This window comes from Aquarana catesbeiana, linkage group LG03, assembly GCF_042186555.1.
Source record: "Aquarana catesbeiana isolate 2022-GZ linkage group LG03, ASM4218655v1, whole genome shotgun sequence".
Classification (NCBI taxonomy): Eukaryota; Metazoa; Chordata; class Amphibia; order Anura; family Ranidae; genus Aquarana; species Aquarana catesbeiana.
Window position 1 is genome coordinate 680,444,123 of NC_133326.1, and position 23,177 is coordinate 680,467,299.

General features: G+C 42.8%; 1 protein-coding gene across 3 annotated transcripts in view; it reads right to left on the reverse strand.

Moving 5' to 3' along the window:
* Nucleotides 1–23,177, reverse strand: part of LOC141133523 (adhesion G-protein coupled receptor G6-like) — a 287,556-nt gene that overhangs the window by 127,252 nt on the left and 137,127 nt on the right. The window lies entirely within an intron of this gene.

The window sequence follows — 23,177 nt, forward strand, 5'->3', positions numbered from 1 at the left end:
TGTTAGCTGGCGATACCTGTGGGCTGTACTGTTCAGATTCGGGTTCGGTCCTAGGTTTATTACATGGGTATGGCTGCTGTATGCTTCACCGCAGGCAGCGGTGCGAGTAACGGACAGGATGTCACAGGTCTTCGCACTGGGTAGGGGGACCAGGCAGGGGTGCCCCTTATCCCCCCTGCTATTTGCGTTGGCCATTGAACCACTTGCCGCACAGGTCAGAGAATGTCAGCAGATTAAGGGATTTAGATATGGTGAATTCCATGAGAAGATAATGCTTTATGCGGATGATATGCTTCTCTTTTTGGAGGACGTGGACGCCTCATTGTCCCATGCAATGTCCCTGATTGCAGACTTTGGCCACTATTCAGGTCTTACGATTAACTGGTCCAAGTCTGCATTGATGTTTTTGGACGAGACTCCGGATTTGCGGGCGAGTCTCCCATGTCCGGTCCCAGTTGTAACCTCCTTTAAATATTTAGGCGTCTACATATCCCCCAATTTGAATGATTACTACAAATTAAACATATACCCCCTACTGACACGTTTTAGAGACAAAATAAATATATGGAACAGACTTAAAATATCCTTGGCAGGGAAGACGAATCTCATAAAGATTATTCTGATGCCCCAGCTCCTATACATGCTGCATAATACGCCGATAGTTATCCCCCTCAAAATATTTAGAGTTGTTAATACGCTATTCAGAACACTGCTGTGGCACAACAAGCCCCCTAGGATCAAGTTGGAGCAGCTGCAATGTCCAAGGGAGGGAGGAGGTCTTGCACTCCCCAATCCTTGGATATACTATCTGGCGGCACAGTTACAACATCTAATAGGGGCTATGGCTCCATCCCCTACAGGCTCCTCGGCCAAACTTCTGCTGAGGGGAGCAGTGGGAGGAGGCCCTTCAAGCTGTTAATACATGCTCCCTGAACGTTTCACAAAAAGTTTGCCAATTATATATTTTGCTGAGAGTGCATTATACACCAGTAAAACTACACAAAATGGTGAGGTTACAAGATCCACTGTGTAGCAGGTGCAGAAATGCGCCAGGTGATCTGATTCATCTCCTCTGGCGATGCCACAAACTCCATAGATACTGGACAGGGGTTATAACCTTACTCAATAGGGTTTTTCAAACTAATATTCCCCTTGACCCGCTGGGATGCCTTCTGGGAATACTGGAAGAGGCCATCCCGGAGACTATAACTAGAATGGCCTTTGCCAGAGCCCTATTTCAGGCGAGAAAAACAATATTTCTGCACTGGAAATCAGCCACACCACCGTTGGTTAAAATGTGGATCCAACAGATGGGTAGTACCCTGGTTATGGAAAAGTACGTATATCAGCATAGGGGGAACCCAGGGAAATTTGATAAGCTATGATAAGCTATGGGATGCATGGCTGGATACCCCAGGTATAAGTCCGGTAGAACTGGTACAAATGAGATTACTTAGAGGTAGAGATGTTTGGGATTGTGAGCAGAGGAGATACTATGTAAATCCTGGAGCAATGTCATGGATGTCAAAGATATGAGACAGTGGTATAAGGGAGGGGGGAGGAGGAGAAGGACAACAGACATACTGGTTAAAAAGAAATTTATTAAAAATGTATCCGTTAATTTTCAGTTGTACATGTAAATGTGAACTTGTAAACAAGGGGAAAAAGGCCTAATTGAATGTACACATAACATATAACTGACTGTACAGAATGTGATAACCTAAATGTAAAGTGATATTGTATGTTTTATGAGCAATAAAAACTTTGTTGATTTAAAAAAAAAAAAAAAAAACATCCAACTTACAAACGATTCCTACTTGCAAACGGAATCAGACAACAGGAAGTGAGATGAAATCTACCCCTAGGAAGGGAAATTCTCTCCTGTAAGAGTTAATATGGGAAAAACTTTTCTCCTTTTACACTGATGCTTTTTTACCAATCCTTGTTTCACTAAAAACCCCAAATTTTCAAAAAACATTTGTCATTGGGACAAAAAGTGAGGTGAAATCTTCTGAAGAGGAGCACAGACAGCAAAACAAATGTCACAGGGGTGATAACCCTTCCCTATGTTTTCCAAAAAGCTTAAAATAGATTTTTTTGCTGGAGCTAAACACGTTAAAAATGTACCAGTTCAAAATTACAAACAGATTCTACTTAACAACAAACCTACAGTCCCTGTCTTGTTTGCACCGCCTGTATACTGCTGTCCAGAGTACATAGGGCCTGGGGGCCCCACACCATTCTTTTTTTAATTTGGGTGCGGGGTTCCCCTTAATATCCATACAAGACCCAAAGGGCCTGGTAATGGACTGGGGGGTACCCATGCTGTTTGTCTCACTGATTTTCATCCATATTGCCAGGACCCGACATTACATTAAAGCCGCAAGCAGTTTTAAATGACTTTTATTCCTTTAAAAATGTAATTTTGTGCAGGGACTGTTCTAAGCACGGGAAACACACGCCACTTTACAGGCATACTATAGACACCCCCCAGGTACAATATTTAACCACTTGACGACCGCCTCACGCCGATGTACGTCGGCAAGGCGGCACGGACAGGCAAAATCACGTACAGGGTACGTGATTTGCTTTGCGCGGGTGGGGGGTCCAATCGGACCCCCCCCGCCGCCCGAGGCGGTCCCGTTCTGTCCCCCGGCGATCAGAGACGAGGGGGAGGCCATCCGTTCGTGGCCCCCCCCTCGCGATCGCCGCCGGCCAATGGGAACACTCCTTTGCTGCTGTATGCTAAACAGCAGCAAAGGAAGTGATGTAATCTCCCCTCGGGTCGGTAGTTTCCGTTCCGGCCCGAGGAGAGACGACATGTGAGTGAGTGCACCAACACACACACACACAGTAGAACATGCCAGGCACACATTACACCCCGATCCCCCCCCCCGATCGCCCCCCGATCCCCCCCCAATCACCCCCCCCCTGTCACAAACTGACACCAGCAGTTTTTTTTTTTTTTTCTGATTACTGCTGTGTCAGTTTGTGACAGTTACTGTGTTAGCACAGTTACTGTTACCCCCCTGTAGGTCTAGGGTACCCCCCTAACCCCCCCTAATAAAGTTTTAACCCCTTGATCACCCCCTGTCACCAGTGTCGCTAAGCGATCATTTTTCTGATCGCTGTATTAGTGTCGCTGGTGACGCTAGTTAGTGAGGTAAATATTTAGGTTCGCCGTCAGCGTTTTATAGCGTCAGGGACCCCCATATACTACCTAATAAATGTTTTAACCCCTTGATTGCCCCCTAGTTAACTCTTTCACCACTGATCACTGTATAACCGTTACGGTTGACGCTGGTTAGTTTTTTTTTTTTTTATAGTGTCAGGGCACCCGCCGTTTATTACCGAATAAAGGTTTAGCCCCCCGATCGCCCGGCGGTGATATGCGTCGCCCCAGGCAGCGTCAGATTAGCGCCAGTACCGCTAACACCCACGCACACAGCATGCGCCTCCCTTAGTGGTATAGTATCTGATCGGATCAATATCTGATCCGATCAGATCTATACTAGCGTCCCCAGCAGTTTAGGGTTCCCAAAAACGCAGTGTTAGCGGGATCAGCCCAGATACCTGCTAGCACCTGTATTTTGCCCCTCCGCCCAGCCCACCCAAGTGCAGTATCGATCGATCACTGTCACTTACAAGGCACTAAATGCATAACTGCAGCGTTCGCAGAGTCAGGCCTGATCCCTGCGATTGCTAACAGTTTTTTTGGTAGCATTTTGGTGAACTGGCAAGCACCAGCCCCAGGCAGCGTCAGGTTAGCGCCAGTACCGCTAACACCCACGCACGCACCGTACACCTCCCTTAGTGGTATAGTATCTGAACGGATCAATATCTGATCCGATCAGATCTATACTAGCGTCACCAGCAGTTTAGGGTTCCCAAAAACGCAGTGTTAGCGGGATCAGCCCAGATACCTGCTAGCACCTGCGTTTTGCCCCTCCGCCCGGCCCAGCCCAGCGCACCCAAGTGCAGTATCGATCGATCACTGTCACTTACAGAACACTAAACGCATAACTGCAGCGTTCGCAGAGTCAGGCCTGATCCCTGCGATCGCTAACAGTTTTTTTTGTAGCGTTTTGGTAAACTGGCAAGCACCAGCCCCAGGCAGCGTCAGGTTAGCGCCAGTACCGCTAACACCCACGCACGCACCGTACACCTCCCTTAGTGGTATAGTATCTGATCGCATCAATATCTGATCCGATCAGATCTATACTAGCGTCACCAGCAGTTTAGGGTTCCCAAAAACGCAGTGTTAGCAGGATCAGCCCAGATACCTGCTAGCACCTGCGTTTTGCCCCTCCGCCCGGCCCAGCCCACCCAAGTGCAGTATCGATTGATCACTGTCACTTACAAAACACTAAACGCATAACTGCAGCGTTCGCAGAGTCAGGCCTGATCCCTGCGATCGCTAACAGTTTTTTGGTAGCGTTTTGGGGAACTGGCAAGCGCCAGCGGCCTAGTACACCCCGGTCGTAGTCAAACCAGCACTGCAGTAACACTTGGTGACGTGGCGAGTCCCATAAGTGCAGTTCAAGCTGGTGAGGTGGCAAGCACAAGTAGTGTCCCGCTGCCACCAAGAAGACAAACACAGGCCCGTCGTGCCCATAGTGCCCTTCCTGCTGCATTCGCCAATCCTAATTGGGAACCCACCGCTTCTGCAGCGCCCGTACTTCCCCATTCACATCCCCAACCAAATGCAGTCGGCTGCATGAGAGGCATTTTCTTTATGTCCTCCCGAGTACCCCTACCCAGCGAACCCCCCAAAAAAGATGTTGTGTCTGCAGCAAGCGCGGATATAGGCGTGACACCCGCTATTATTGTCCCTCCTGTCCTGACAATCCTGGTCTTTGCATTGGTGAATGTTTTGAACGCTACCATTCACTAGTTGAGTATTAGCGTAGAGTACAGCATTGCACAGACTAGGCACACTTTCACAGGGTCTCCCAAGATGCCATCGCATTTTGAGAGACCCGAACCTGGAACCGGTTACCGTTATAAAAGTTAGTTACAAAAAAAGTGTAAAAAAAAAAAAAAAATATGAAATAAAAAAAAAATAGTTGTCGTTTTATTGTTCTCTCTCTCTCTATTCTCTCTCTCTATTGTTCTGCTCTTTTTTACTGTATTCTATTCTGCAATGTTTTATTGTTATTGTTATTGTTATTATGTTTTATCATGTTTGTTTTTCAGGTGTGTAATTATTTATACTTTACTGTTTACTGTCCTTTATTGTTAACCATTGTTAACCATTTTTTTGTCTTCAGGTACGCCATTCACGACTTTGAGTGGTTATACCAGAATGATGCTTGCAGGTTTAGGTATCATCTTGGTATCATTCTTTTCAGCCAGCGGTCGGCTTTCATGTAAAAGCAATCCTAGCGGCTAATTAGACTCTAGACTGCCTTTACAAGCCGTGGGAGGGAATGCCCCCCCCACCCCCACCGTCTTCCGTGTTTTTCTCTGGCTCTCCTGTCTCAACAGGGAACCTGAGAATGCAGCCGGTGATTCAGCCAGCTGACCATAGAGCTGATCAGAGACCAGAGTGGCTCCAAACATCTCTATGGCCTAAGAAACCGGAAGCTACGAGTATTTCATGACTTAGATTTCGCCGGATGTAAATAGCGCCATTGGGAAATTGGGGAAGCATTTTATCACACCGATCTTGGTGTGGTCAGATGCTTTGAGGGCAGAGGAGAGATCTAGGGTCTAATAGACCACAATTTTTTCAAAAAAGAGTACCTGTCACTACCTATTGCTATCATAGGGGATATTTACATTCCCCGAGATAACAATAAAAATGATTAAAAAAAAAAAATATGAAAGGAACAGTTTAAAAGTAAGATTAAAAAAGCAAAAAAATAATAAAGAAAAAAAAAAAAAAAAAAAAGCACCCCTGTCGCCCCCTGCTCTCGCGCTAAGGCGAACGCAAGCGGCGGTCTGGCGTCATATGTAAACAGCAATTGCACCATGCATGTGAGGTATCACCGCGAAGGCCAGATCGAGTGCAGTAATTTTTCCAGTAGACCTCCTCTGTAAATCTAAAGTGGTAACCTGTAAAGGCTTTTGAAGGCTTTTAAACATGTATTTATTTTGTTGCCACTGCACGTTTGTGCGCAATTTTAAAGCATGTCATGTTTGGTATTCATGTACTCGGCCTAAGATCATCTTTTTTATTTCATCAAACATTTGGGCATTATAGTGTGTTTTAGTGCATTAAAATTTAAAAAAGTGTGTTTTTTCCCCCAAAAATGCGTTTGAAAAATCGCTGCGCAATTACTGTGTGAAAAAAAAAAATGAAACACCCACCATTTTAATCTGTAGGGCATTTGCTTTAAAAAAATATATAATGTTTGGGGGTTCAAAGTAATTTTTTTGCAAAAAAAAAAAAACTTTTTCATGTAAACAATAAGTGTCAGAAAGGGCTTTGTCTTCAAGTGGTTAGAAGAGTGGGTGATGTGTGACATAAGCTTCTAAATGTTGTGCATAAAATGCCAGGACAGTTCAAAACCCCCCCAAATGACCCCATTTTGGAAAGTAGACACCCCAAGCTATTTGCTGAGAGGCATGTCGAGTCCATGGAATATTTTATATTGCGACACAAGTTGCGGGAAAGAGACAAATTTATTTATTTTTTTTTTTTTTTTGCACAAAGTTGTCACTAAATGATATATTGCTCAAACATGCCATGGGAATATGTGAAATTACACCCCAAAATACATTCTGCTGCTTCTCCTGAGTACGGGGATACCACATGTGTGAGACTTTTTGGGAGCCTAGCCGCGTACGGGACCCCGAAAACCAAGCACCGCCTTCAGGCTTTCTAAGGGCGTGAATTTTTGATTTCACTCTTCACTGCCTATCACAGTTTCGGAGGCCATGGAATGCCCAGGTGGCACAAAACCCCCCAAATGACCCCATTTTGGAAAGTAGACACCCCAAGCTATTTGCTGAGAGGTATAGTGAGTATTTTGCAGACCTCACTTTTTGTCACAAAGTTTTGAAAATTGAAAAAAGAAAAAAAAAATGTTTTTTCTTGTCTTTCTTCATTTTCAAAAACAAATGAGAGCTGCAAAATACTCACCATGCCTCTCAGCAAATAGCTTGGGGTGTCTACTTTCCAAAATGGGGTCATTTGGGGGGGTTTTATGCCACCTGGGCATTCCATGGCCTCCGAAACTGTGATAGGCAGTAAAGAGTGAAATCAAAAATTTTCACCCTTAGAAATCCTGAAGGCAGTGATTGGTTTTCGGGGTCCCGTACGCGGCTAGGCTCCCAAAAAGTCCCACACATGTGGTATCCCCGTACTCAAGAGAAGCAGCAGAATGTATTTTGGGGTGCAATTCCACATATGCCCATGACCTGTGTGAGCAATATATCATTTAGTGACAACTTTGTGCAAAAAAAAAAAAAAAAATTGTCACTTTCCCGCAACTTGTGTCAAAATATAAAATATTCCATGGACTCAACATGCCTCTCAGCAAATAGCTTGGGGTGTCTACTTTCCAAAATGGGGTCATTTGGGGGGGGTTTGTGCCATCTGGGCATTTTATGGCCTTCAAAACTGTGATAGGTAGTGAGGAGTAAAATCAAAAATGTACGCCCTTAGAAATCCTGAAGGCAGTGATTGGTTTTCGGGCCCCGTATGCGGCTAGGCTCCCAAAAAGTCCCACACATGTGGTATCCCCATACTCAGGAGAAGCAGCTAAATGTATTTTGGGGTGCAATTCCACATATGCCCATGGCCTGTGTGAGCAATATATCATTTAGTGACAACTTTATGAAAAAAAAAAAAAAAAAGTGTCACTTTCCCGCAACTTGTGTCAAAATATAAAATATTCCATGGACTCAATATGCCTCTCAGCAAATAGCTTGGGGTGTCTACTTTCCAAAATGGGGTCATTTTGGGGGGTTTTGTGCCACCTGGGCATTCCATGGCCTCCGAAACTGTGATAGGCAGTGAAGAGTGAAAGCAAAAATTTACACCCTTAGAAATCCTGAAGGCGGTGATTGGTTTTCGGGGCCCCGTACGCGGCTAGGCTCCAAAAAAGTCCCACACATGTGGTATCCCCATACTCAGGAGAAGCAGCTGAATGTATTTTGGGGTGCAATTCCACATAGGCCCATGGCCTGTGTGAGCAATATATCATTTAGTGACAACTTTTTGTAAATATTTTTTTTGTCATTTTTCAATCACTTGGGACAAAAAAAATAAATATTCAATGGGTTCAACATGCCTCTCAGCAATTTCCTTGGGGTGTCTACTTTCCAAAATGGGGTCATTTGTGGGGGTTTTGTACTGCCCTGCCATTTTAGCACCTCAAGAAATGACATAGGCAGTCATAAACTAAAAGCTGTGTAAATTCCAGAAAATGTACCCTAGTTTGTAGACGCTATAACTTTTGCGCAAACCAATAAATATACGCTTATTGACATTTTTTTTACCAAAGACATGTGGCCGAATACATTTTGGCCTAAATGTATGACTAAAATTTAGTTTATTGGATTTTTTTTATAACAAAAAGTAGAAAATATCATTTTTTTTCAAAATTTTCGGTCTTTTTCCATTTATAGCGCAAAAAATAAAAACCACAGAGGTGATCAAATACCATCAAAAGAAAGCTCTATTTGTGGGAAGAAAAGGATGCAAATTTCGTTTGGGTACAGCATTGCATGACCGCGCAATTAGCAGTTAAAGCAACGCAGTGCCAAATTGGAAAAAGACCTCTGGTCCTTAGGCAGCATAATGGTCCGGGGCTCAAGTGGTTAAAGGAATATTTCACTTTTTTTTTTTTTTTTTACTTTAAGCATCATTAAAATCACTGCTCCCGAAAAAACGGCCGTTTTTCAAACTTTTTTTTGCAATGATACATGTACCCTGGGGCAGGACCCGGGTCCCCAAACCCTTTTTAGGACAATACCATGCAAATTAGCCTTTGAAATGAGCACTTTTGATTTTGAACGTTCGAGTCTCATAGACGTCAATGGGGTTCTAACGTTTGCGCAGGTTCTGGTGCGAACCGGACCAGGGGGTGTTCGGCTCATCCCTACCTGAGAGTAGAGAAGGTCTATGCAGAAGCCATGAGGCTGGGTTATTACAGTCTGTGCACAGACAAAGTGCAGATCTAAGCAGACCAAAGTTTGCTTTGTACCCTGTGTGATGCTGAACACTTGTATGGGAAACCTGATGTGGAGGAATTTTATTTGAAAAAAAGTGGATGAAAAAGCAACACAAGTTAGCAACTGGATGGACACTAGGCCTTTACAACCTGTTGTCATAAAGCTTGTGAGATGACAACTTCCTGTGCTTTATGCATGTGTTAACTATTATCAGTTACGCTGTTCTACACTTTCTCTGAGGACTGCAGATCTATGCAATTTGTCTTATGGAGAAAAGGAGAGGGGCAGGGTTACTCAGTCTGTCCTAAAAAGGGCCATACATGGGTCAGTTTTTTCAATCGACCAGCGGGTTGAAAAGTAAAAAATGGTCCAATTCCCCCATCCACACATGTGGATGTGGGAGTCCTCCCACTATGTCATTGTATTCTGACAGCGAGGAGGTTTCTCCACCATCAGAACACACAGATCAGCGCTGCAGTTTATTGCCTGTGGCACTGGTTGAGCGAGAATATACAGACAGGGTTGTTAAACTGGAGTCAGCCGATAGATCCACTTCTGTTCAACTACAGTGGCCACACGTGGATCACAGTTTGAATGATGCTGGCAAACTGGATTGATTTTCAATCCAGAGAATTCCCCCGATATACATTTGTTTCTGCCAGTTGATATCCACAGTCTGATTTCCAGCATCATTCACACTAATTTCTCTGATCCAGTTCTTGCTGAACCAGATGAATTTCGATCCATGTATGGCCAGCTTTAGTCTTGTTTCTGTTTTATTGATATAAAAGGGTAAGTAAGTGTTGTCATCTTAGAACTGGAAGTGTGTTTCTGGCAGAGTCGCCACTCACCAGGTGAAAATAAAGGAAAAGTAAAAAAGCTTGAAAAAAAGAATTAATGCAGCCACCATGTTTAAAGAATGGTAAGCTGTAATATTTTTGTGGTTTAGATACATTTTTAACCACTTCAATACTGGGCAGGGCAATTTTCAGCTTTCAGTACTGTCACACTTTGATAATGACAATTTCACGGTCATTTGAGACAGATAGAGCCTTCTTTTGGTGGAATTTAATCACTACTGGGTTTTTAATTTTTGCTAAACATACGAAAAAAGACTGAAACATCTGAAAAAAAAATGTTATTCTTTGTTTCTGATATAAAAATTTGTAAATAAGTAATCTTTTTCCTTCACTGATATGCGCTGATGAGACTGCACCGATGGGCACTGATGGGGCTGCACTAATAACCGGCATTGATGATCAGTGCCCTGATTATCAGTGTAAACAGTGTACTGAAAGACTTGCTGGTTATCGGCACTCCTTTCCTTACACAGACACAGTGTGTGAGGAAAGGACTGTGATTGGACACAGCTGATCACATGGTAAAGAGACGCTGTAATTGGCCCTTTACACCGATCTGTGATCAGCTGTGTCCGAAGGACATAACGGTCACAGAGCACGCCCCAGGGGGCGCAAAGGGAGGATATCTAAAGGAGGATATCTATGGATGCCCTCCCAGAACTATAGTACCATGCTGTAGCCGCTATAGCGTGGTACTAAAGTGATTAACTAAGATGTTTACATTGTGACACTTAATAGAAATTCCGGCAATCATTATATTAGGCAACTGTATCCTTAAAGACCTTCAATCTATGGTCAAAAAATAAACTTCAAAGTAGTTGTAAAGGGTGAAGGTATTTTACCTTCATGCATTCTATGTGTGCAGCTCCCCCGCAGTCCCCCAATACTTACCCAAGCCCCATCTTAATCCAGTGATGTGCACAAGAGCAGCGGCTCTCCTGGGGTTCTCCCTCCTTATTGGCTGAGACACAGCTCCCCTGCTGTCAAACACAGCCAGTGCTGTCAAACACACGCTCTGTGCATCCCAAAGACACACAGAGGCAGCTTGGGAGCGAGCATGCATGAGTGTCCCCAGAGCAAGCAGCTTGCTATGGGGGCATTTAACAAGGGGGAGGGGCCAGAAGTGCTAGCATGGACCCTATAAACCATTACACAGAGCAGGTAAGTATAATTTGTTTATTAAAAATCAAAGAATGAGAGATAAAAAACTATGTTCACTATCCCTCGCTCAGCGCACACAGCGAAAATATTGATAAAACAAGTCAGCAGCTGCTATACTAAAATGAGATGCATCAAATATATGTCAAAGAAAAATTTCTAAAACATTAGCAGCGCTAGTGCAAATATAGCAAATATTTAAAAAAGTGGATCACCATTTGATACTTTGTTTAAGTGGACTCTTAAGCAATTTCATTGATATTTTTAAATATTTGCTATTTTTGCACTAGCGCTGCTAATGTTATAGTATAGCAGCATAATTTTTGATCTCTCATTCTTTGATATTTGTGTTTTTATTACCGACAGCAGCCATGGATGCGGTTCAACTTATTAGTAACCAGTCAATCAATTTAGATTCTGTATTTACTACTGATAGAACACCGGTAGATTATGTGGATGATAGTCAGTTATTATCAACACTGGGGTTCACATTAGAAAAGAAAATGCGTACCTAGTGGGATATATGCACCTTTGAGCAATATTTAAAAGATAATATCATTATGAGAAGCCACAGGTGGGAGGTAACCCCACAGGATGGCTTAATTGATGAAGGATCTATGAGTGAATGGCTCAATTTCTTCAGCGGTGTAGGCTTTAACCACTTCAATACCGGGCCTATTCTGGCACTTCTCTCCTTCATGAAAAAATCATAATTTTTTTGCTAGAAAATTACTCAGAACCCCCAAACATTATATAATGTTTTTTTTTACCAGACACCCTAGGGAATAAAATGGCGGTCATTGCAACTTTTTATCTCACACGGTATTTGCGCAATCATTTTTTAAACGCCTTTTTTTTGGAAAAAAAAAACGGTTTCATGAATTAAAAAAATAACAAAACAGTAATGTTAGCCCAATTTTTTTGTATAATGTGAAAGATGATGTTACGCCGAGTAAATAGATACATAACATGTCACGCTTTAAAATTGCGCACAATCATGGAATGGCGCCAAACTTCATTACTTAAAAATCTTCATAGGCGACGCTTTCAAATTTTTTACAGGTTACCAGTTTAGAGTTACAGAGGAGGTCTAGTGCTAGAATTGTTGCTCGCGCTCTAACACACGCGGCAATACCTCACATGTGTGGTTTGAGTGGCGTTTACATATGTGGGCGGGACTTATGTGTGCGTTCGCTTCTGAGCGTGAGCTACCCGGGACAGGGGCATTTTAAATTTTTTTTATTTTTATGCTTTTTTTTACATTTTTTTTTTTGATCACTTTTATTCCTATTACAAGGAATGTAAACATCCCTTGTAATAGGAAGTGACAGGTCCTCTTTATAGAGAGATGTGGGGTCAATAAGACCCCATATCTCTCTTCCAGGCTGGAAAGCATGAGATTGGGAAAAAAAAATTCACCGATCTCATGCTGACATCCACGATCGCGGCTTTGTTTATTTCCGGGTACCCGGGTGTGACATCATAATGTCGCGCCCGGGCGTCCGACGGTCATAGAGATGACTGGTGACCATCTGTTCACCAGAAATCTCTATCGTCCTCATCCGGCTGATTCTTTCTCCGGGCCCCGGATGGCACGGGAGAGCCCGGAGAAGCACCGGATGGCGGCGGGAGGGGGGAGACGTCCAGTTCCGTCAGCTATAAGAACGATCAAGCGGCGTAACTGCCACTATGATCGTTCTTTTAAAATTGTATTTTTTTTAAATTATAAAAGAAAATATACAATCTCGTTTCACATTATACATTACACTAGCAATGGCAGCGCAATGTTAACAAACATATTGAAATAAAAAGAAAAACAAACACCAAAAGGGAAAAAAAAAAAAAAAAGAAAAAGAAAGAAAGATAATTGCAAACAAATGAAGTCCATGGATACAGGACACAGGGGTGAACAATATAGCTTCTTAACAGTATATAAAATAGGTGACTTGTAACTATATATTAAAATTCAAGAGCAGTCATGAAAACTCAGGATGTTCTATGAAGGGTATAACAAACATTAAGAGACCAATAAGGGATCAGTTGGTATATATAAAGAGAGGGAAAGAAGAAGGGCACATAGACAAGACTAGTATGAATTTAATACAACTTAGGGCGTGTTTGGCAGAGGTGTCCCAAAATCCGATAGATCCCAAGGTTCCAAAATTTTATTAAATTGGAAGATGGAATCGTGCACGGAGGTTGTTAAAAACTCCATGCTTCGAATTTCAGCCACCAGAAGTAAGAATCTAGACCACGGAGGAGGAGCATTGGACAACCAGCACAATGGAATAAGCCTTCTGGTGGCTAATAAAATATAGGAGATTAGCCGATTCTTTTTTTTTTTGCTGTATTTGGAAGGGAAAGGCCCAACAAACAATGCAAGGGATCCAACGGGAGGGACACATCCACCACCTTCTGTATGAGTAAGCTCACATCACGCCAAAAGGGTTGTATTAGAGAGCACTGCCAAAAAATATGGAATAGAGAACCCGTTTCGATTCCGCAGCGCCAACAGCGCGGCGAGACCGAGGGGTCAAATTTATCAATTATATCAGGCGATCTATACCAGAACATAAGTATCTTGATGGATGTCTCCCTTTGAGTTACACATTTGAAAGACTTAAAAATAGAGGACCAAATCATATCCCACATTTGTACCATAATAGGTCGGCTCAGTAAATGGGACCATCTTCTCATATAGTGGTGTGTGGTCTCCTCAAGAGGGGTTGACTCATGGAGAATACGATAGATGTAGGAGATTAAATGGAATTGGTGTGGACCCTGAGCACATAGGTATTCAAAAGCGGTAGGTATATCAAGGGTCAGGGTTGAGGATTTAGAGTAGAAGAAGTGTCTTACCTGCATATAGAAATGTAAGAAGTGGGAGGGTATATCGAACTTATCACATAAAGTTTTAAAGGTATGCAATCTCCGCGTGATGGGATGAACTAGGTTTCGGAGCTGAAAGAGAGTTGCGTTAAGCCATGGGAAGATCCTACCTGGTATAAGAGGATTAAATAGCACATTAGCAAGAGGAGAACATGGCAAAGCGAGGGAGTAGTTTTTGAGACACTTACGCCAAATGGTTAGAGTAAATGCCATTGGAGCAGTGCACTGACGTTTGTATATGGGATCCAGGGAAGGGGGGCACCCCAGATTAAGGAGCATGGATGTACCGGGTATAGCACTCCCTTTTCAATGGCAGTCTATTGATTAAATGCATGTAAAGTGGACCATGAAATGATAGCCCTCAAGTGTGTGGTGTAGTAGTATTTAGTAACGTCCGGGGCTCCCAGAACTCCCCTGGATCCCAGAGTAAATACTACCGAACTTGCAATGCGGTAGGCCCTACCGTTCCATATGAATTTAAAAAAATTCCTCTGGAGTACTTTTAGTTGAGAGGAGGGCAGGGCAACTGGTAATGTTTCAAAGTAGTAAAGCAACCAGGGCAAAAAAGACATTTTGAGGACATTGATCCTACCTAACAGGGATAGAGGATATCTTGCCCAGGTCAACAGAGATTTATTAATGTCTAAAATCAGAGGAGGAAAATTTACAGAGTAAAAGGGAGGAGTAGGAGGGGGTAAGTGAGACACCTAAATATTTGAGAGATGTATTACATCATTTATAAGGGTATGAATCTTTAAGCTGAGATAGTAGGGGCGTAGGAATGTGTATGAGAAGGGCTTCAGTTTTGGAGGTGTTAACTTTATAGCCGGAAATAGCACCAAAGGAAGTCAATAGTTCATGTAGAGAAGGGAGAGATATCAGCGGGTTGGTAATAGTCAGCAAAATGTCGTCTGCAAAGAGTGATAGCTTATATTCCCTCTGTCGCATAACCACCCCACGAATATCTGGATGGGTACAAATAGACTTGGCCAGGGGTTCTAAACACAAGATAAAAAGGACATCCCTGCCAAGTCCCGTTAGTTATGGGTAAACCAGGCGACAGGAGGGACGACATCTGTACTTGGGCTGTGACATTCGAGTAAAGAGCCTCTAGAGCTTTCAAAAAAGGGCCATTAAAACCATATGTTTTTAAGGTATCAAACATATAAGGCCAACTCAGCCTATCAAAGGCCTTCTGTGCGTCTAAGCTTAAGATCAGTCCCGTATGAGAAGATCTGTCTAGGAGATCTATCAGATCTATTGTACAGCGGGTGTTATATCGAGCATGCCTACCTGGAACAAAGCCCACCTGGTCCCTATGGATCAATTTGGGGATAAGCTTGGACAATCTAGATGCAAGGATTTTGGTAAATATTTTATAGTCCAAATTTAGAAGGGCGATGGGTCTGTAATTATTTGTAATAGAGGGGTCCTTACCAGGCTTTGGGATAACTGAGATGAATGAGAAAAGTGCGGCAGTGGAGATGTACCTTTAAGCAGGGAGTCATATAGAGTTAACATGTGTGGGGAGAGGACGTCAAAGAAAGTTTTGTAATAAGAATAAGGCAGACCATTAGGACCAGGTGACTTATGTAATGGAAGACTCTTAACCACTGCCAGGAGTTCTTCAGCCGTTATGGAGATGTTCAAACAATCTAGATCTGTTGCAGACAATGTCGGTAGCTTTATATTAGAGAAGAAGGATTCAAATTTTTCCTGTGTGAAATTAAAATTATTCTCTGGGGTCAGGCAGTTATACAATTTGCAATAGAATTTACCAAAGATCCCGGACATCTCACGGGGACAATACATTCAAGATCCGTGCTGGAGAAAGTCAGGAAACGAGTTAAATGATCATGGGGACAGTTTATTTACTAACATCCTATGGGGCTTATTAGAGTATTCATTAAATTTCTGTTTCGTCCACAATAGGGATCTAGCTACTTTTTCTAATTTTATTAATTTAATTTGTTCCCTGAGGGAGCTGACCTTACGTAGTTTCATCACTGTGGGTGCACACAACAGCCTACGCTCCGCAGCTATCAGGGCGGATGTCAAGGACTGTATAAGTCCATCTCTATCTCTCTTTAACCAAGAGCATTCAGCAATGCAAGCACCACGGAACACAGACTTGTGCGCCTCCCACAGCGTAGAAAACTCAGACACTGACCTTGTGTTAAGTTGAAAATAATCTCTTAAATTCTTTTCTAGGATGGAATGGGAGACTTCGGATTGTAAGAGATGATCATTTAGGAGCCAATGACAGGATTTGGTATATGCCTTGGAGAGCAAGAGGTCCAAGATAATGGGTGCATGGTCCGACCATGTAATGGGGGATATGTTAGACTCAACCACACAGGGGATGAGTGGGGCTGAGATGAAAAAGTGGTCGAGACGTGAATACATCTTATGCGTCGGAGAATAGAACGTGAACCGTTTAGCAGAGGGGTGTTTTATCCTCCATGAGTCAAAAAGCCGATGTGATCTAATACATCTACGGAAGGCTGCAGCTTGGGATGTAATCCTGTTGGATGGTATAGTACTAAGGAGGGTTTGTCTATTTCTAGTGGGTGACATAACCAGATTAAAATCCCCACCAATGACCATAAAAGGTTGCAAGCTATATTGGGGGGGTGTCAAAAAGTTTATTGAGGAACTCGATCTGTCCTGTATTAGGGGCATATAGATTGACCAAAGTGAAAGGAGTGGACATATATTCGCAATCTAAAATAAGAAATCTTCCATGGGGATCGATGCGAGAATTCTTGACCTTAACAGGACATGACTTCCTTATTAATATTGCCACTCCTGCCCTGCCCGTGGAATCAGAGGCAAGAAAGGAGGTGGGAAAAAAGTTTGAGGCAAATTTAAATGAGCCTCCTGCTCGGAAATGCGTTTCCTGTAGCATTACCACGTCAGCGCCAGAGGCCCTGAAGTCCTTCAGAGCGACCCACCTTTTGGCAATGGAACCTAAGCCCTTCTCATTGTATGACATGATCCTCAAAGCCATGGATGTGGTCTATTCAGATAGGCTAGTGTAAGGGTAGTGAAAGAGATAGAGCGTATAACATCGGCTACATTAAAAGAAACATAATAAGCATAATACTGTTTATGAGTGTTATTAGTACTCTACATTTTTTGGCATCTAGGTATGGACATATCCTGTGGTGGGACCGTTCCAGAGTAAAGGACTGAGGGTAATGCAAATTCAACCTATAGAATAAATCTATAAGCATGGACATAGATGTAAGAAAAAACAGCATACATAACATCAAACAAAAGAAAAAAAAAAAAGTTTAAATTGTCGAAAACCTGAGAAGTCAATACATCTCAGGAAGCCCTGGATATAATCCAGGGCCCGGTAGGAGCGTGCATGGACTTCCATCAGGATACTCTAGGTGTAAAAATGTAAGGGCCAACTGCTCACCTTATGAGCTTGGCAACATGCAGAATAGGTCTGACATTGAAAACTCTGTTAACAATGAAGAGAAAATGTCAGCAAATAAACAGAAACATTTTGTCATCTAAAGCCTTTAAAACCTCTAATGGAAGAACCCAATGGGATGGGAAAAAATGTTCCTACTCCAAACAGGTAACAGAGTAGGCACAACATTTTGTGAACCAGAACAGCAACTTCGTTTCATCTGGGTCATGAGGAAACTGAACCACAAAAGGCAATGGAGCGTGGATCCAAAAAAGGGAAAAAGAAAAAAAAGTTCAAGGAGGTTGTTTAGAGGAACGTAGACGTTGAGGGGTAGAGAGGTGTTTCTTGGATTTGGGGGTCCAGATGCAGCTAGGGATGTTTGGAGGCAGACGAACCTGGGCGGCAGGAGGTATCAGATCCTCTTTCGGAAGTGAAGGCAGACCGAGACTTTTAAGGAAGGCGTCCGCTGCAGTTCACGCAGGTTAAACTGGGTTCCATCTTTAGATACAGCAAGGCAAAAGGGAAAACCCCAGTAGTATGGAATCTTATGATGTTGTAGATAAGTAGTAATTGGACATAGGTTCCTTCGTTTAGCAAGGGTGATGGGTGAAAGGACGTTGAAGATCTGTAATTTCGCCCCCTTGTACATAATTTGGGATTTGTTACGTGTGGCCAAGATTAGTGCCTCCTTACTTACAAAGTAGTGAAACCTCACCACGACATCTCTAGGTCTGACTCCTGCTGGGGGTTTTGGGCCCAAGGATCGGTGCGCTCTATCCAGGCGCAAGTCTATGTCCACAATTGTGGGGGCCAGGTTGTTAAAAAGACCCAAAAGGTATGAACGTAGGTCGGGGTCCCCCACCGTCTCCGGGATTCCTCTGAAGCGTAGGTTCTGTCGTCTTTCTCTGTTCTCCAAGTCCTCTTGTTGCAGTTGTAGTTGGGAAACCGAGAGGCGAAGATTGCGGTTTTCCTCCTCTATAGCCTGTACATAGTTTATCATCTCGTCAAATTTATTTTCAAGAGTATCTGTACGTTCCCCAATCTAGGTTATTTCCCCTCTCAATTCGGCGGCCAATTTGCTCACCTCCGCCGAGACATTAAACGTGATTTGTTGAAGTAAAAGCTGTAGTTTAGTGTCCAGGATGTCAGGGGTGAGCGTCTCGTGTGAGGGTGGTGGATTGGGAACTTGGCTCTGAGTGTTAGCTAATGGAGAGCTCACTGGATCTTCCATATCCAGGGTTGAATCCAACATGGCAAAAGGGTTCGCTGAGGGGTTCAGGGGTGCAGATTGCGACTTAGCAACAAAGCGTTCCATATTTGAACAATCGCGCAGCCCAAATTGTGGCTTGTAGTAACTCTGCTGCTGGCCAACTTTGCCCATGAGGTGCTTGTCGAATATAGTGGTCAGTCAGGCTTACCTCCGTAGCTATGCATGTTTAAAGAAGCATCTCAGAGGTCTTGGTGAGCAGGTGAGGGCCCTGAATTCATTTAAGCGACATCCTCCATAAGAGTAGAAATAAGCGCTCTATAAACTTGATGATATCACTAATCGGTGGCCCCACAGACTAGTATTGTGGCTGTGGAAAATAATCAGCAATTAGTATGCTCTGCAGGAGCTTGTAGGAGGGGAATTGGATGTATATTGAAATGAGCATAAAGGAAATTCCCAGGGTGTGCCTGGAGCAGCAAGATGGCCGCCGACCTCCAGGGGTAGGCCGAAGCCACGGACTTTCCTATGCTGCGGCCGCTGGGCGAGTGAGCACCACATCTATGAATCCAGGAACTCTCCCTAACAGGATCAGATGACAGCTCCCCAAGGGGTAGGCAGCACGGGAGGTACCGGCTATAGGGGTGATGTGTGGACACGATTACTCACTGTGACTCGTTTTAAGTCAGCGTCCAAATCCGAAGGCTTCAATGGAGCGGTAGGCCGCGGATTAGCAGGGCCTGATGGCAGACGGATTTCTTCAACTGGAGGTCAGCTCTACAGTCTCCTGGGGTGGGTCATCTCATGGATCTGACCGGAGCTCACGAACTTCCAGTGGATCATGGTCAGAGGATACCGAAGGCGCCGGCCTTCTGTAGGCCCCAAGATGGCGGAGCCCGCTGTTTTGCCAGGCCAGCCACCAACTCAGGCCCCACCAGCCAGAAAGGCACTCTATTCCCCCAAGTAACAGCAGGGGATGTGCGGGAGTCCATACAGGCACTCTGGGAACCGATCAGGGTAGGGAAAAACTGTGGATGGCAGGAGATTGTGCGGTGGGTATGAGGAGCTCCTCACCGACACGTCTTCCCAGCTTCACGTCCAGGACACGCCATGATCATTCTTATCGTGCACAGAATCGCCGGCTGCAAAGAATGATATCTGAATGATGCATCTAGCTGCAGGCATCATTCAGATATCCCCCCTAAAATTAGAGGACGTCATTTTACTATGGCCGGGTATTGAAGTGGTTAAACTGCAACAGCTTGTATTAAAAAAGAAAAAACAAAAAATGAAGCTATTGGAATCAAAAATAGCCGATTTACAAACAAAATTAGATCCTATTAAGGATACACCACAAGCATTGAATTTTAATGCAGATATTAAGAGAAAATATATAGGGACACACAGAAAAAGAAAATTAAAAAATATCACAGAGATATGTGCGATTTTAGGACAAATAGCATTTATCTATGGCAATTAAATACCAGTGATATGAAGGAAGTAGATGAAAAGTTTAATTTTGCACCCCCCCCCAGTAAGATCAGCTCTTTCTACAAGAGATAACACCAAACCCCAAACTCCAAAATGGTCACACATTCCTCATCCCCACGTACAAAGGGGTAGAGGTGGCACAAGGGGCAACAGGGGGAGAAAAAGTGAAAATAAATCGCATTAATAACATTAACAATAACAATAAAAAATATGAAACAAAATGTGAATTCACACTACCAGCACACACGGAACAGTGTGAATTTTCAAGAAGGATTATCAGCACAAAAGGTACTCTGATGGTCATAAGGATTATTATAGCCCTTACCCTATTAGGGAACAATATCAGATTAACCCTAAGCCGAATTACCAATACCAGCAGGATAATGATTATCATTATGCCAGTCCCAGACCAAATCAATACCGACAATATGAGGATAGAGATCATTGGAGTCAATATCCGATACCAACCTCCAACAGATATGAAGTGTTAAATCACCATAATGTTGATACCCCCAAACAAAGCAAACCTTTTTTAGGCCGAGGGGGGAGGGGCGTACAGAGAGGACGGAGAGGGAATTGAGGAAGCAACAAACCTCCAGGGAACAGACTATATCCCAGAGAACAAAGATGGTGGAACCCTCCACAAGGGGAACAACCACCCAATCCACCGCTAACAAAAAGAACACCAGACACAGAGGTTGTAGAGGGGGACTTAGAGTCCAAAAAAAGAAGACGGGAAACCGATTAGAGGGAATATATAATTTAGCACAAATACAATTGAATAACAAAGAAGTAAATATTATAAAGGCCGGACTGAAATGTGCGGCTCATAAACCAATAAACAAATTTAGTATTTACATTGATGTTCAGAAGTACATAAGAAAAATCATGAAAAGGTACTTTTTGGACACCAATGTGGGCACTGGTAAGAAAATAGACCATATCACTTTGTGTGTGGATAGCGGTTCAAAAAACAAGTTTTTAACCCAACACATCCCTCAAACAAACATGTTGATGTTTTTAAACAAATGGTCCTAAAAGATGTTGAAAAATTGGTTCCAAAAAAGCAAATAAACCCAAAAGTACATTGAAGATGGGCTCAAATCCCTTGAAACGAGGAAAAATGTTATTATAAGACCCGCAGATAAGGGTGGAGGTGTGGTGATCTTAGATAGTTCCTATTATCACTCTCAACTGGCGGATATGTTATCCGATAAAAGCACTTATATGCAATTAACCAAAGATCCCACTAATGACTATCGGAAAGACCTGATAAATTTGGTGGAATATGGATATAATACGAGAATATTGAATAAAAAAGAAAAAAGGTATTTGGTTCCAAGCTTTAGTCGTGTACCAACTTTGTACACATTACCTAAGGTTCATAAAGATCCTTACAATCCACCTGCCAGACCGATAGTGAATAGTATTAATTCGGTATCGGCCCGAGTGAGCCAGTATCTGGACACTTTTTTACAAAAAAGTGTGGAGGAAACAAGAGCATATTTGAAGGATACAAGACAATTCCTACAGCTCCTGAAAGGTCTGAACATCCCAGATGCCAAAGATGTGTTTTTAGTTACGGCCAATGTAGCATCATTATACAGTGATAAATCACGATGATGCCTTATTAGCCTTGAATTGGGCTTTAAGCAAGAGAGACAATCTACCATTTGCACAAATTACGTTTTTAGGGATCGCTTTGGACTATTGCTTAAGCCATAACTATTTCTGGTATGCTGGTAAATATTATACGCAGATTAAAGGTGTAGCAATGAGCGCCAAGTTTGCACCATCGCTAGCTAACCTATTTATGAGTGTCTGGGAAGACAAATCTATATACACAGACAACAGAAGAGTTATTTTTTTTAAAAAAAAAGATTTATTGATGATCTGTTTTTTATATGAGCGGGTGTGGAATCTTCTTTAGAATCATTTATTATTGATCTTAATAATAATACAAACAATATTAAACTGGAATGCAAATGGAGTTGTGAATCAGTAAACTATCTGGATGTCACGGTGATGTTAAATAACCAACAGGTGACTACAAAATGTTTTTTCAACCTAGCGATCGCAATAGTTATTTATCAATACATAGTGGGCACCATCCCACATGGCTTAAAAATATCCTAAGAGGCAGTTTACAAGAGTACGGCGGAACTGCACACAAGATAATGACTATTTGGATCAAGTGCAAATTCTAAAAAAATGCTTTGTAGAGAAAGGGTATAGAGTGGATGTTTTGGATAAAACGATAGACGAAATACACAATATACCGCAAGATAATTGTCTGATCGATAGGCCAAAACAAACCAATACCAACACGAATGGGGTTCTATCAGTGGGTTCCATGCCCAGTATAGCGAAGTGGAAACAATTTTCAAAAAATACTGGCCATTATTGACCGCCGATAAAATTTTAACCAAAGTCAATCCGGAAGAGCTAATTTTTATTTACAGAAAGGGACAATCATTTGGTGACAAGATTGTGAAAAAAAATCTTGGATCCCCCGACCAAGCATCTATGTTTTGGGATAACCCGGGTTTCTTTGCATGCGGTAGGTGTATATCGTGCAGACAAGTCCATACCAGACTGAGAGGCGTAACGGAATTTCAATCGACAGCTAACTCAAAAGTGTTCAAAATTAAGGATTTTATTTCATGCATGACCACACATGTGGTATATGCACTTCAATGTCTGTGCAATCTGATGTATATCGGACGCACCAAACAAACTTTAGGTAAACGGGTGTCCAAACACATCAACAACATTAAAATAGGGTATAAGGACCACAGTGTCTCAATGCATTTTAAGATTAAACACAAAGGAGACCCCTCAGGACTAAAGTTCTGGGGCGTAGAGAAATTGCACCCAGTTTGGCGGGGTTGTAATAAAGTCAGAGAATTGTCCAAATGTGAGACGAAATGGATATATTTGACTGACACACTAAGTCCGAGGGGTATGAACGTGGAGTTAGATCTAAATTGTTTTATTAGCGATTTTTAATTGTTTTTTTAATAGA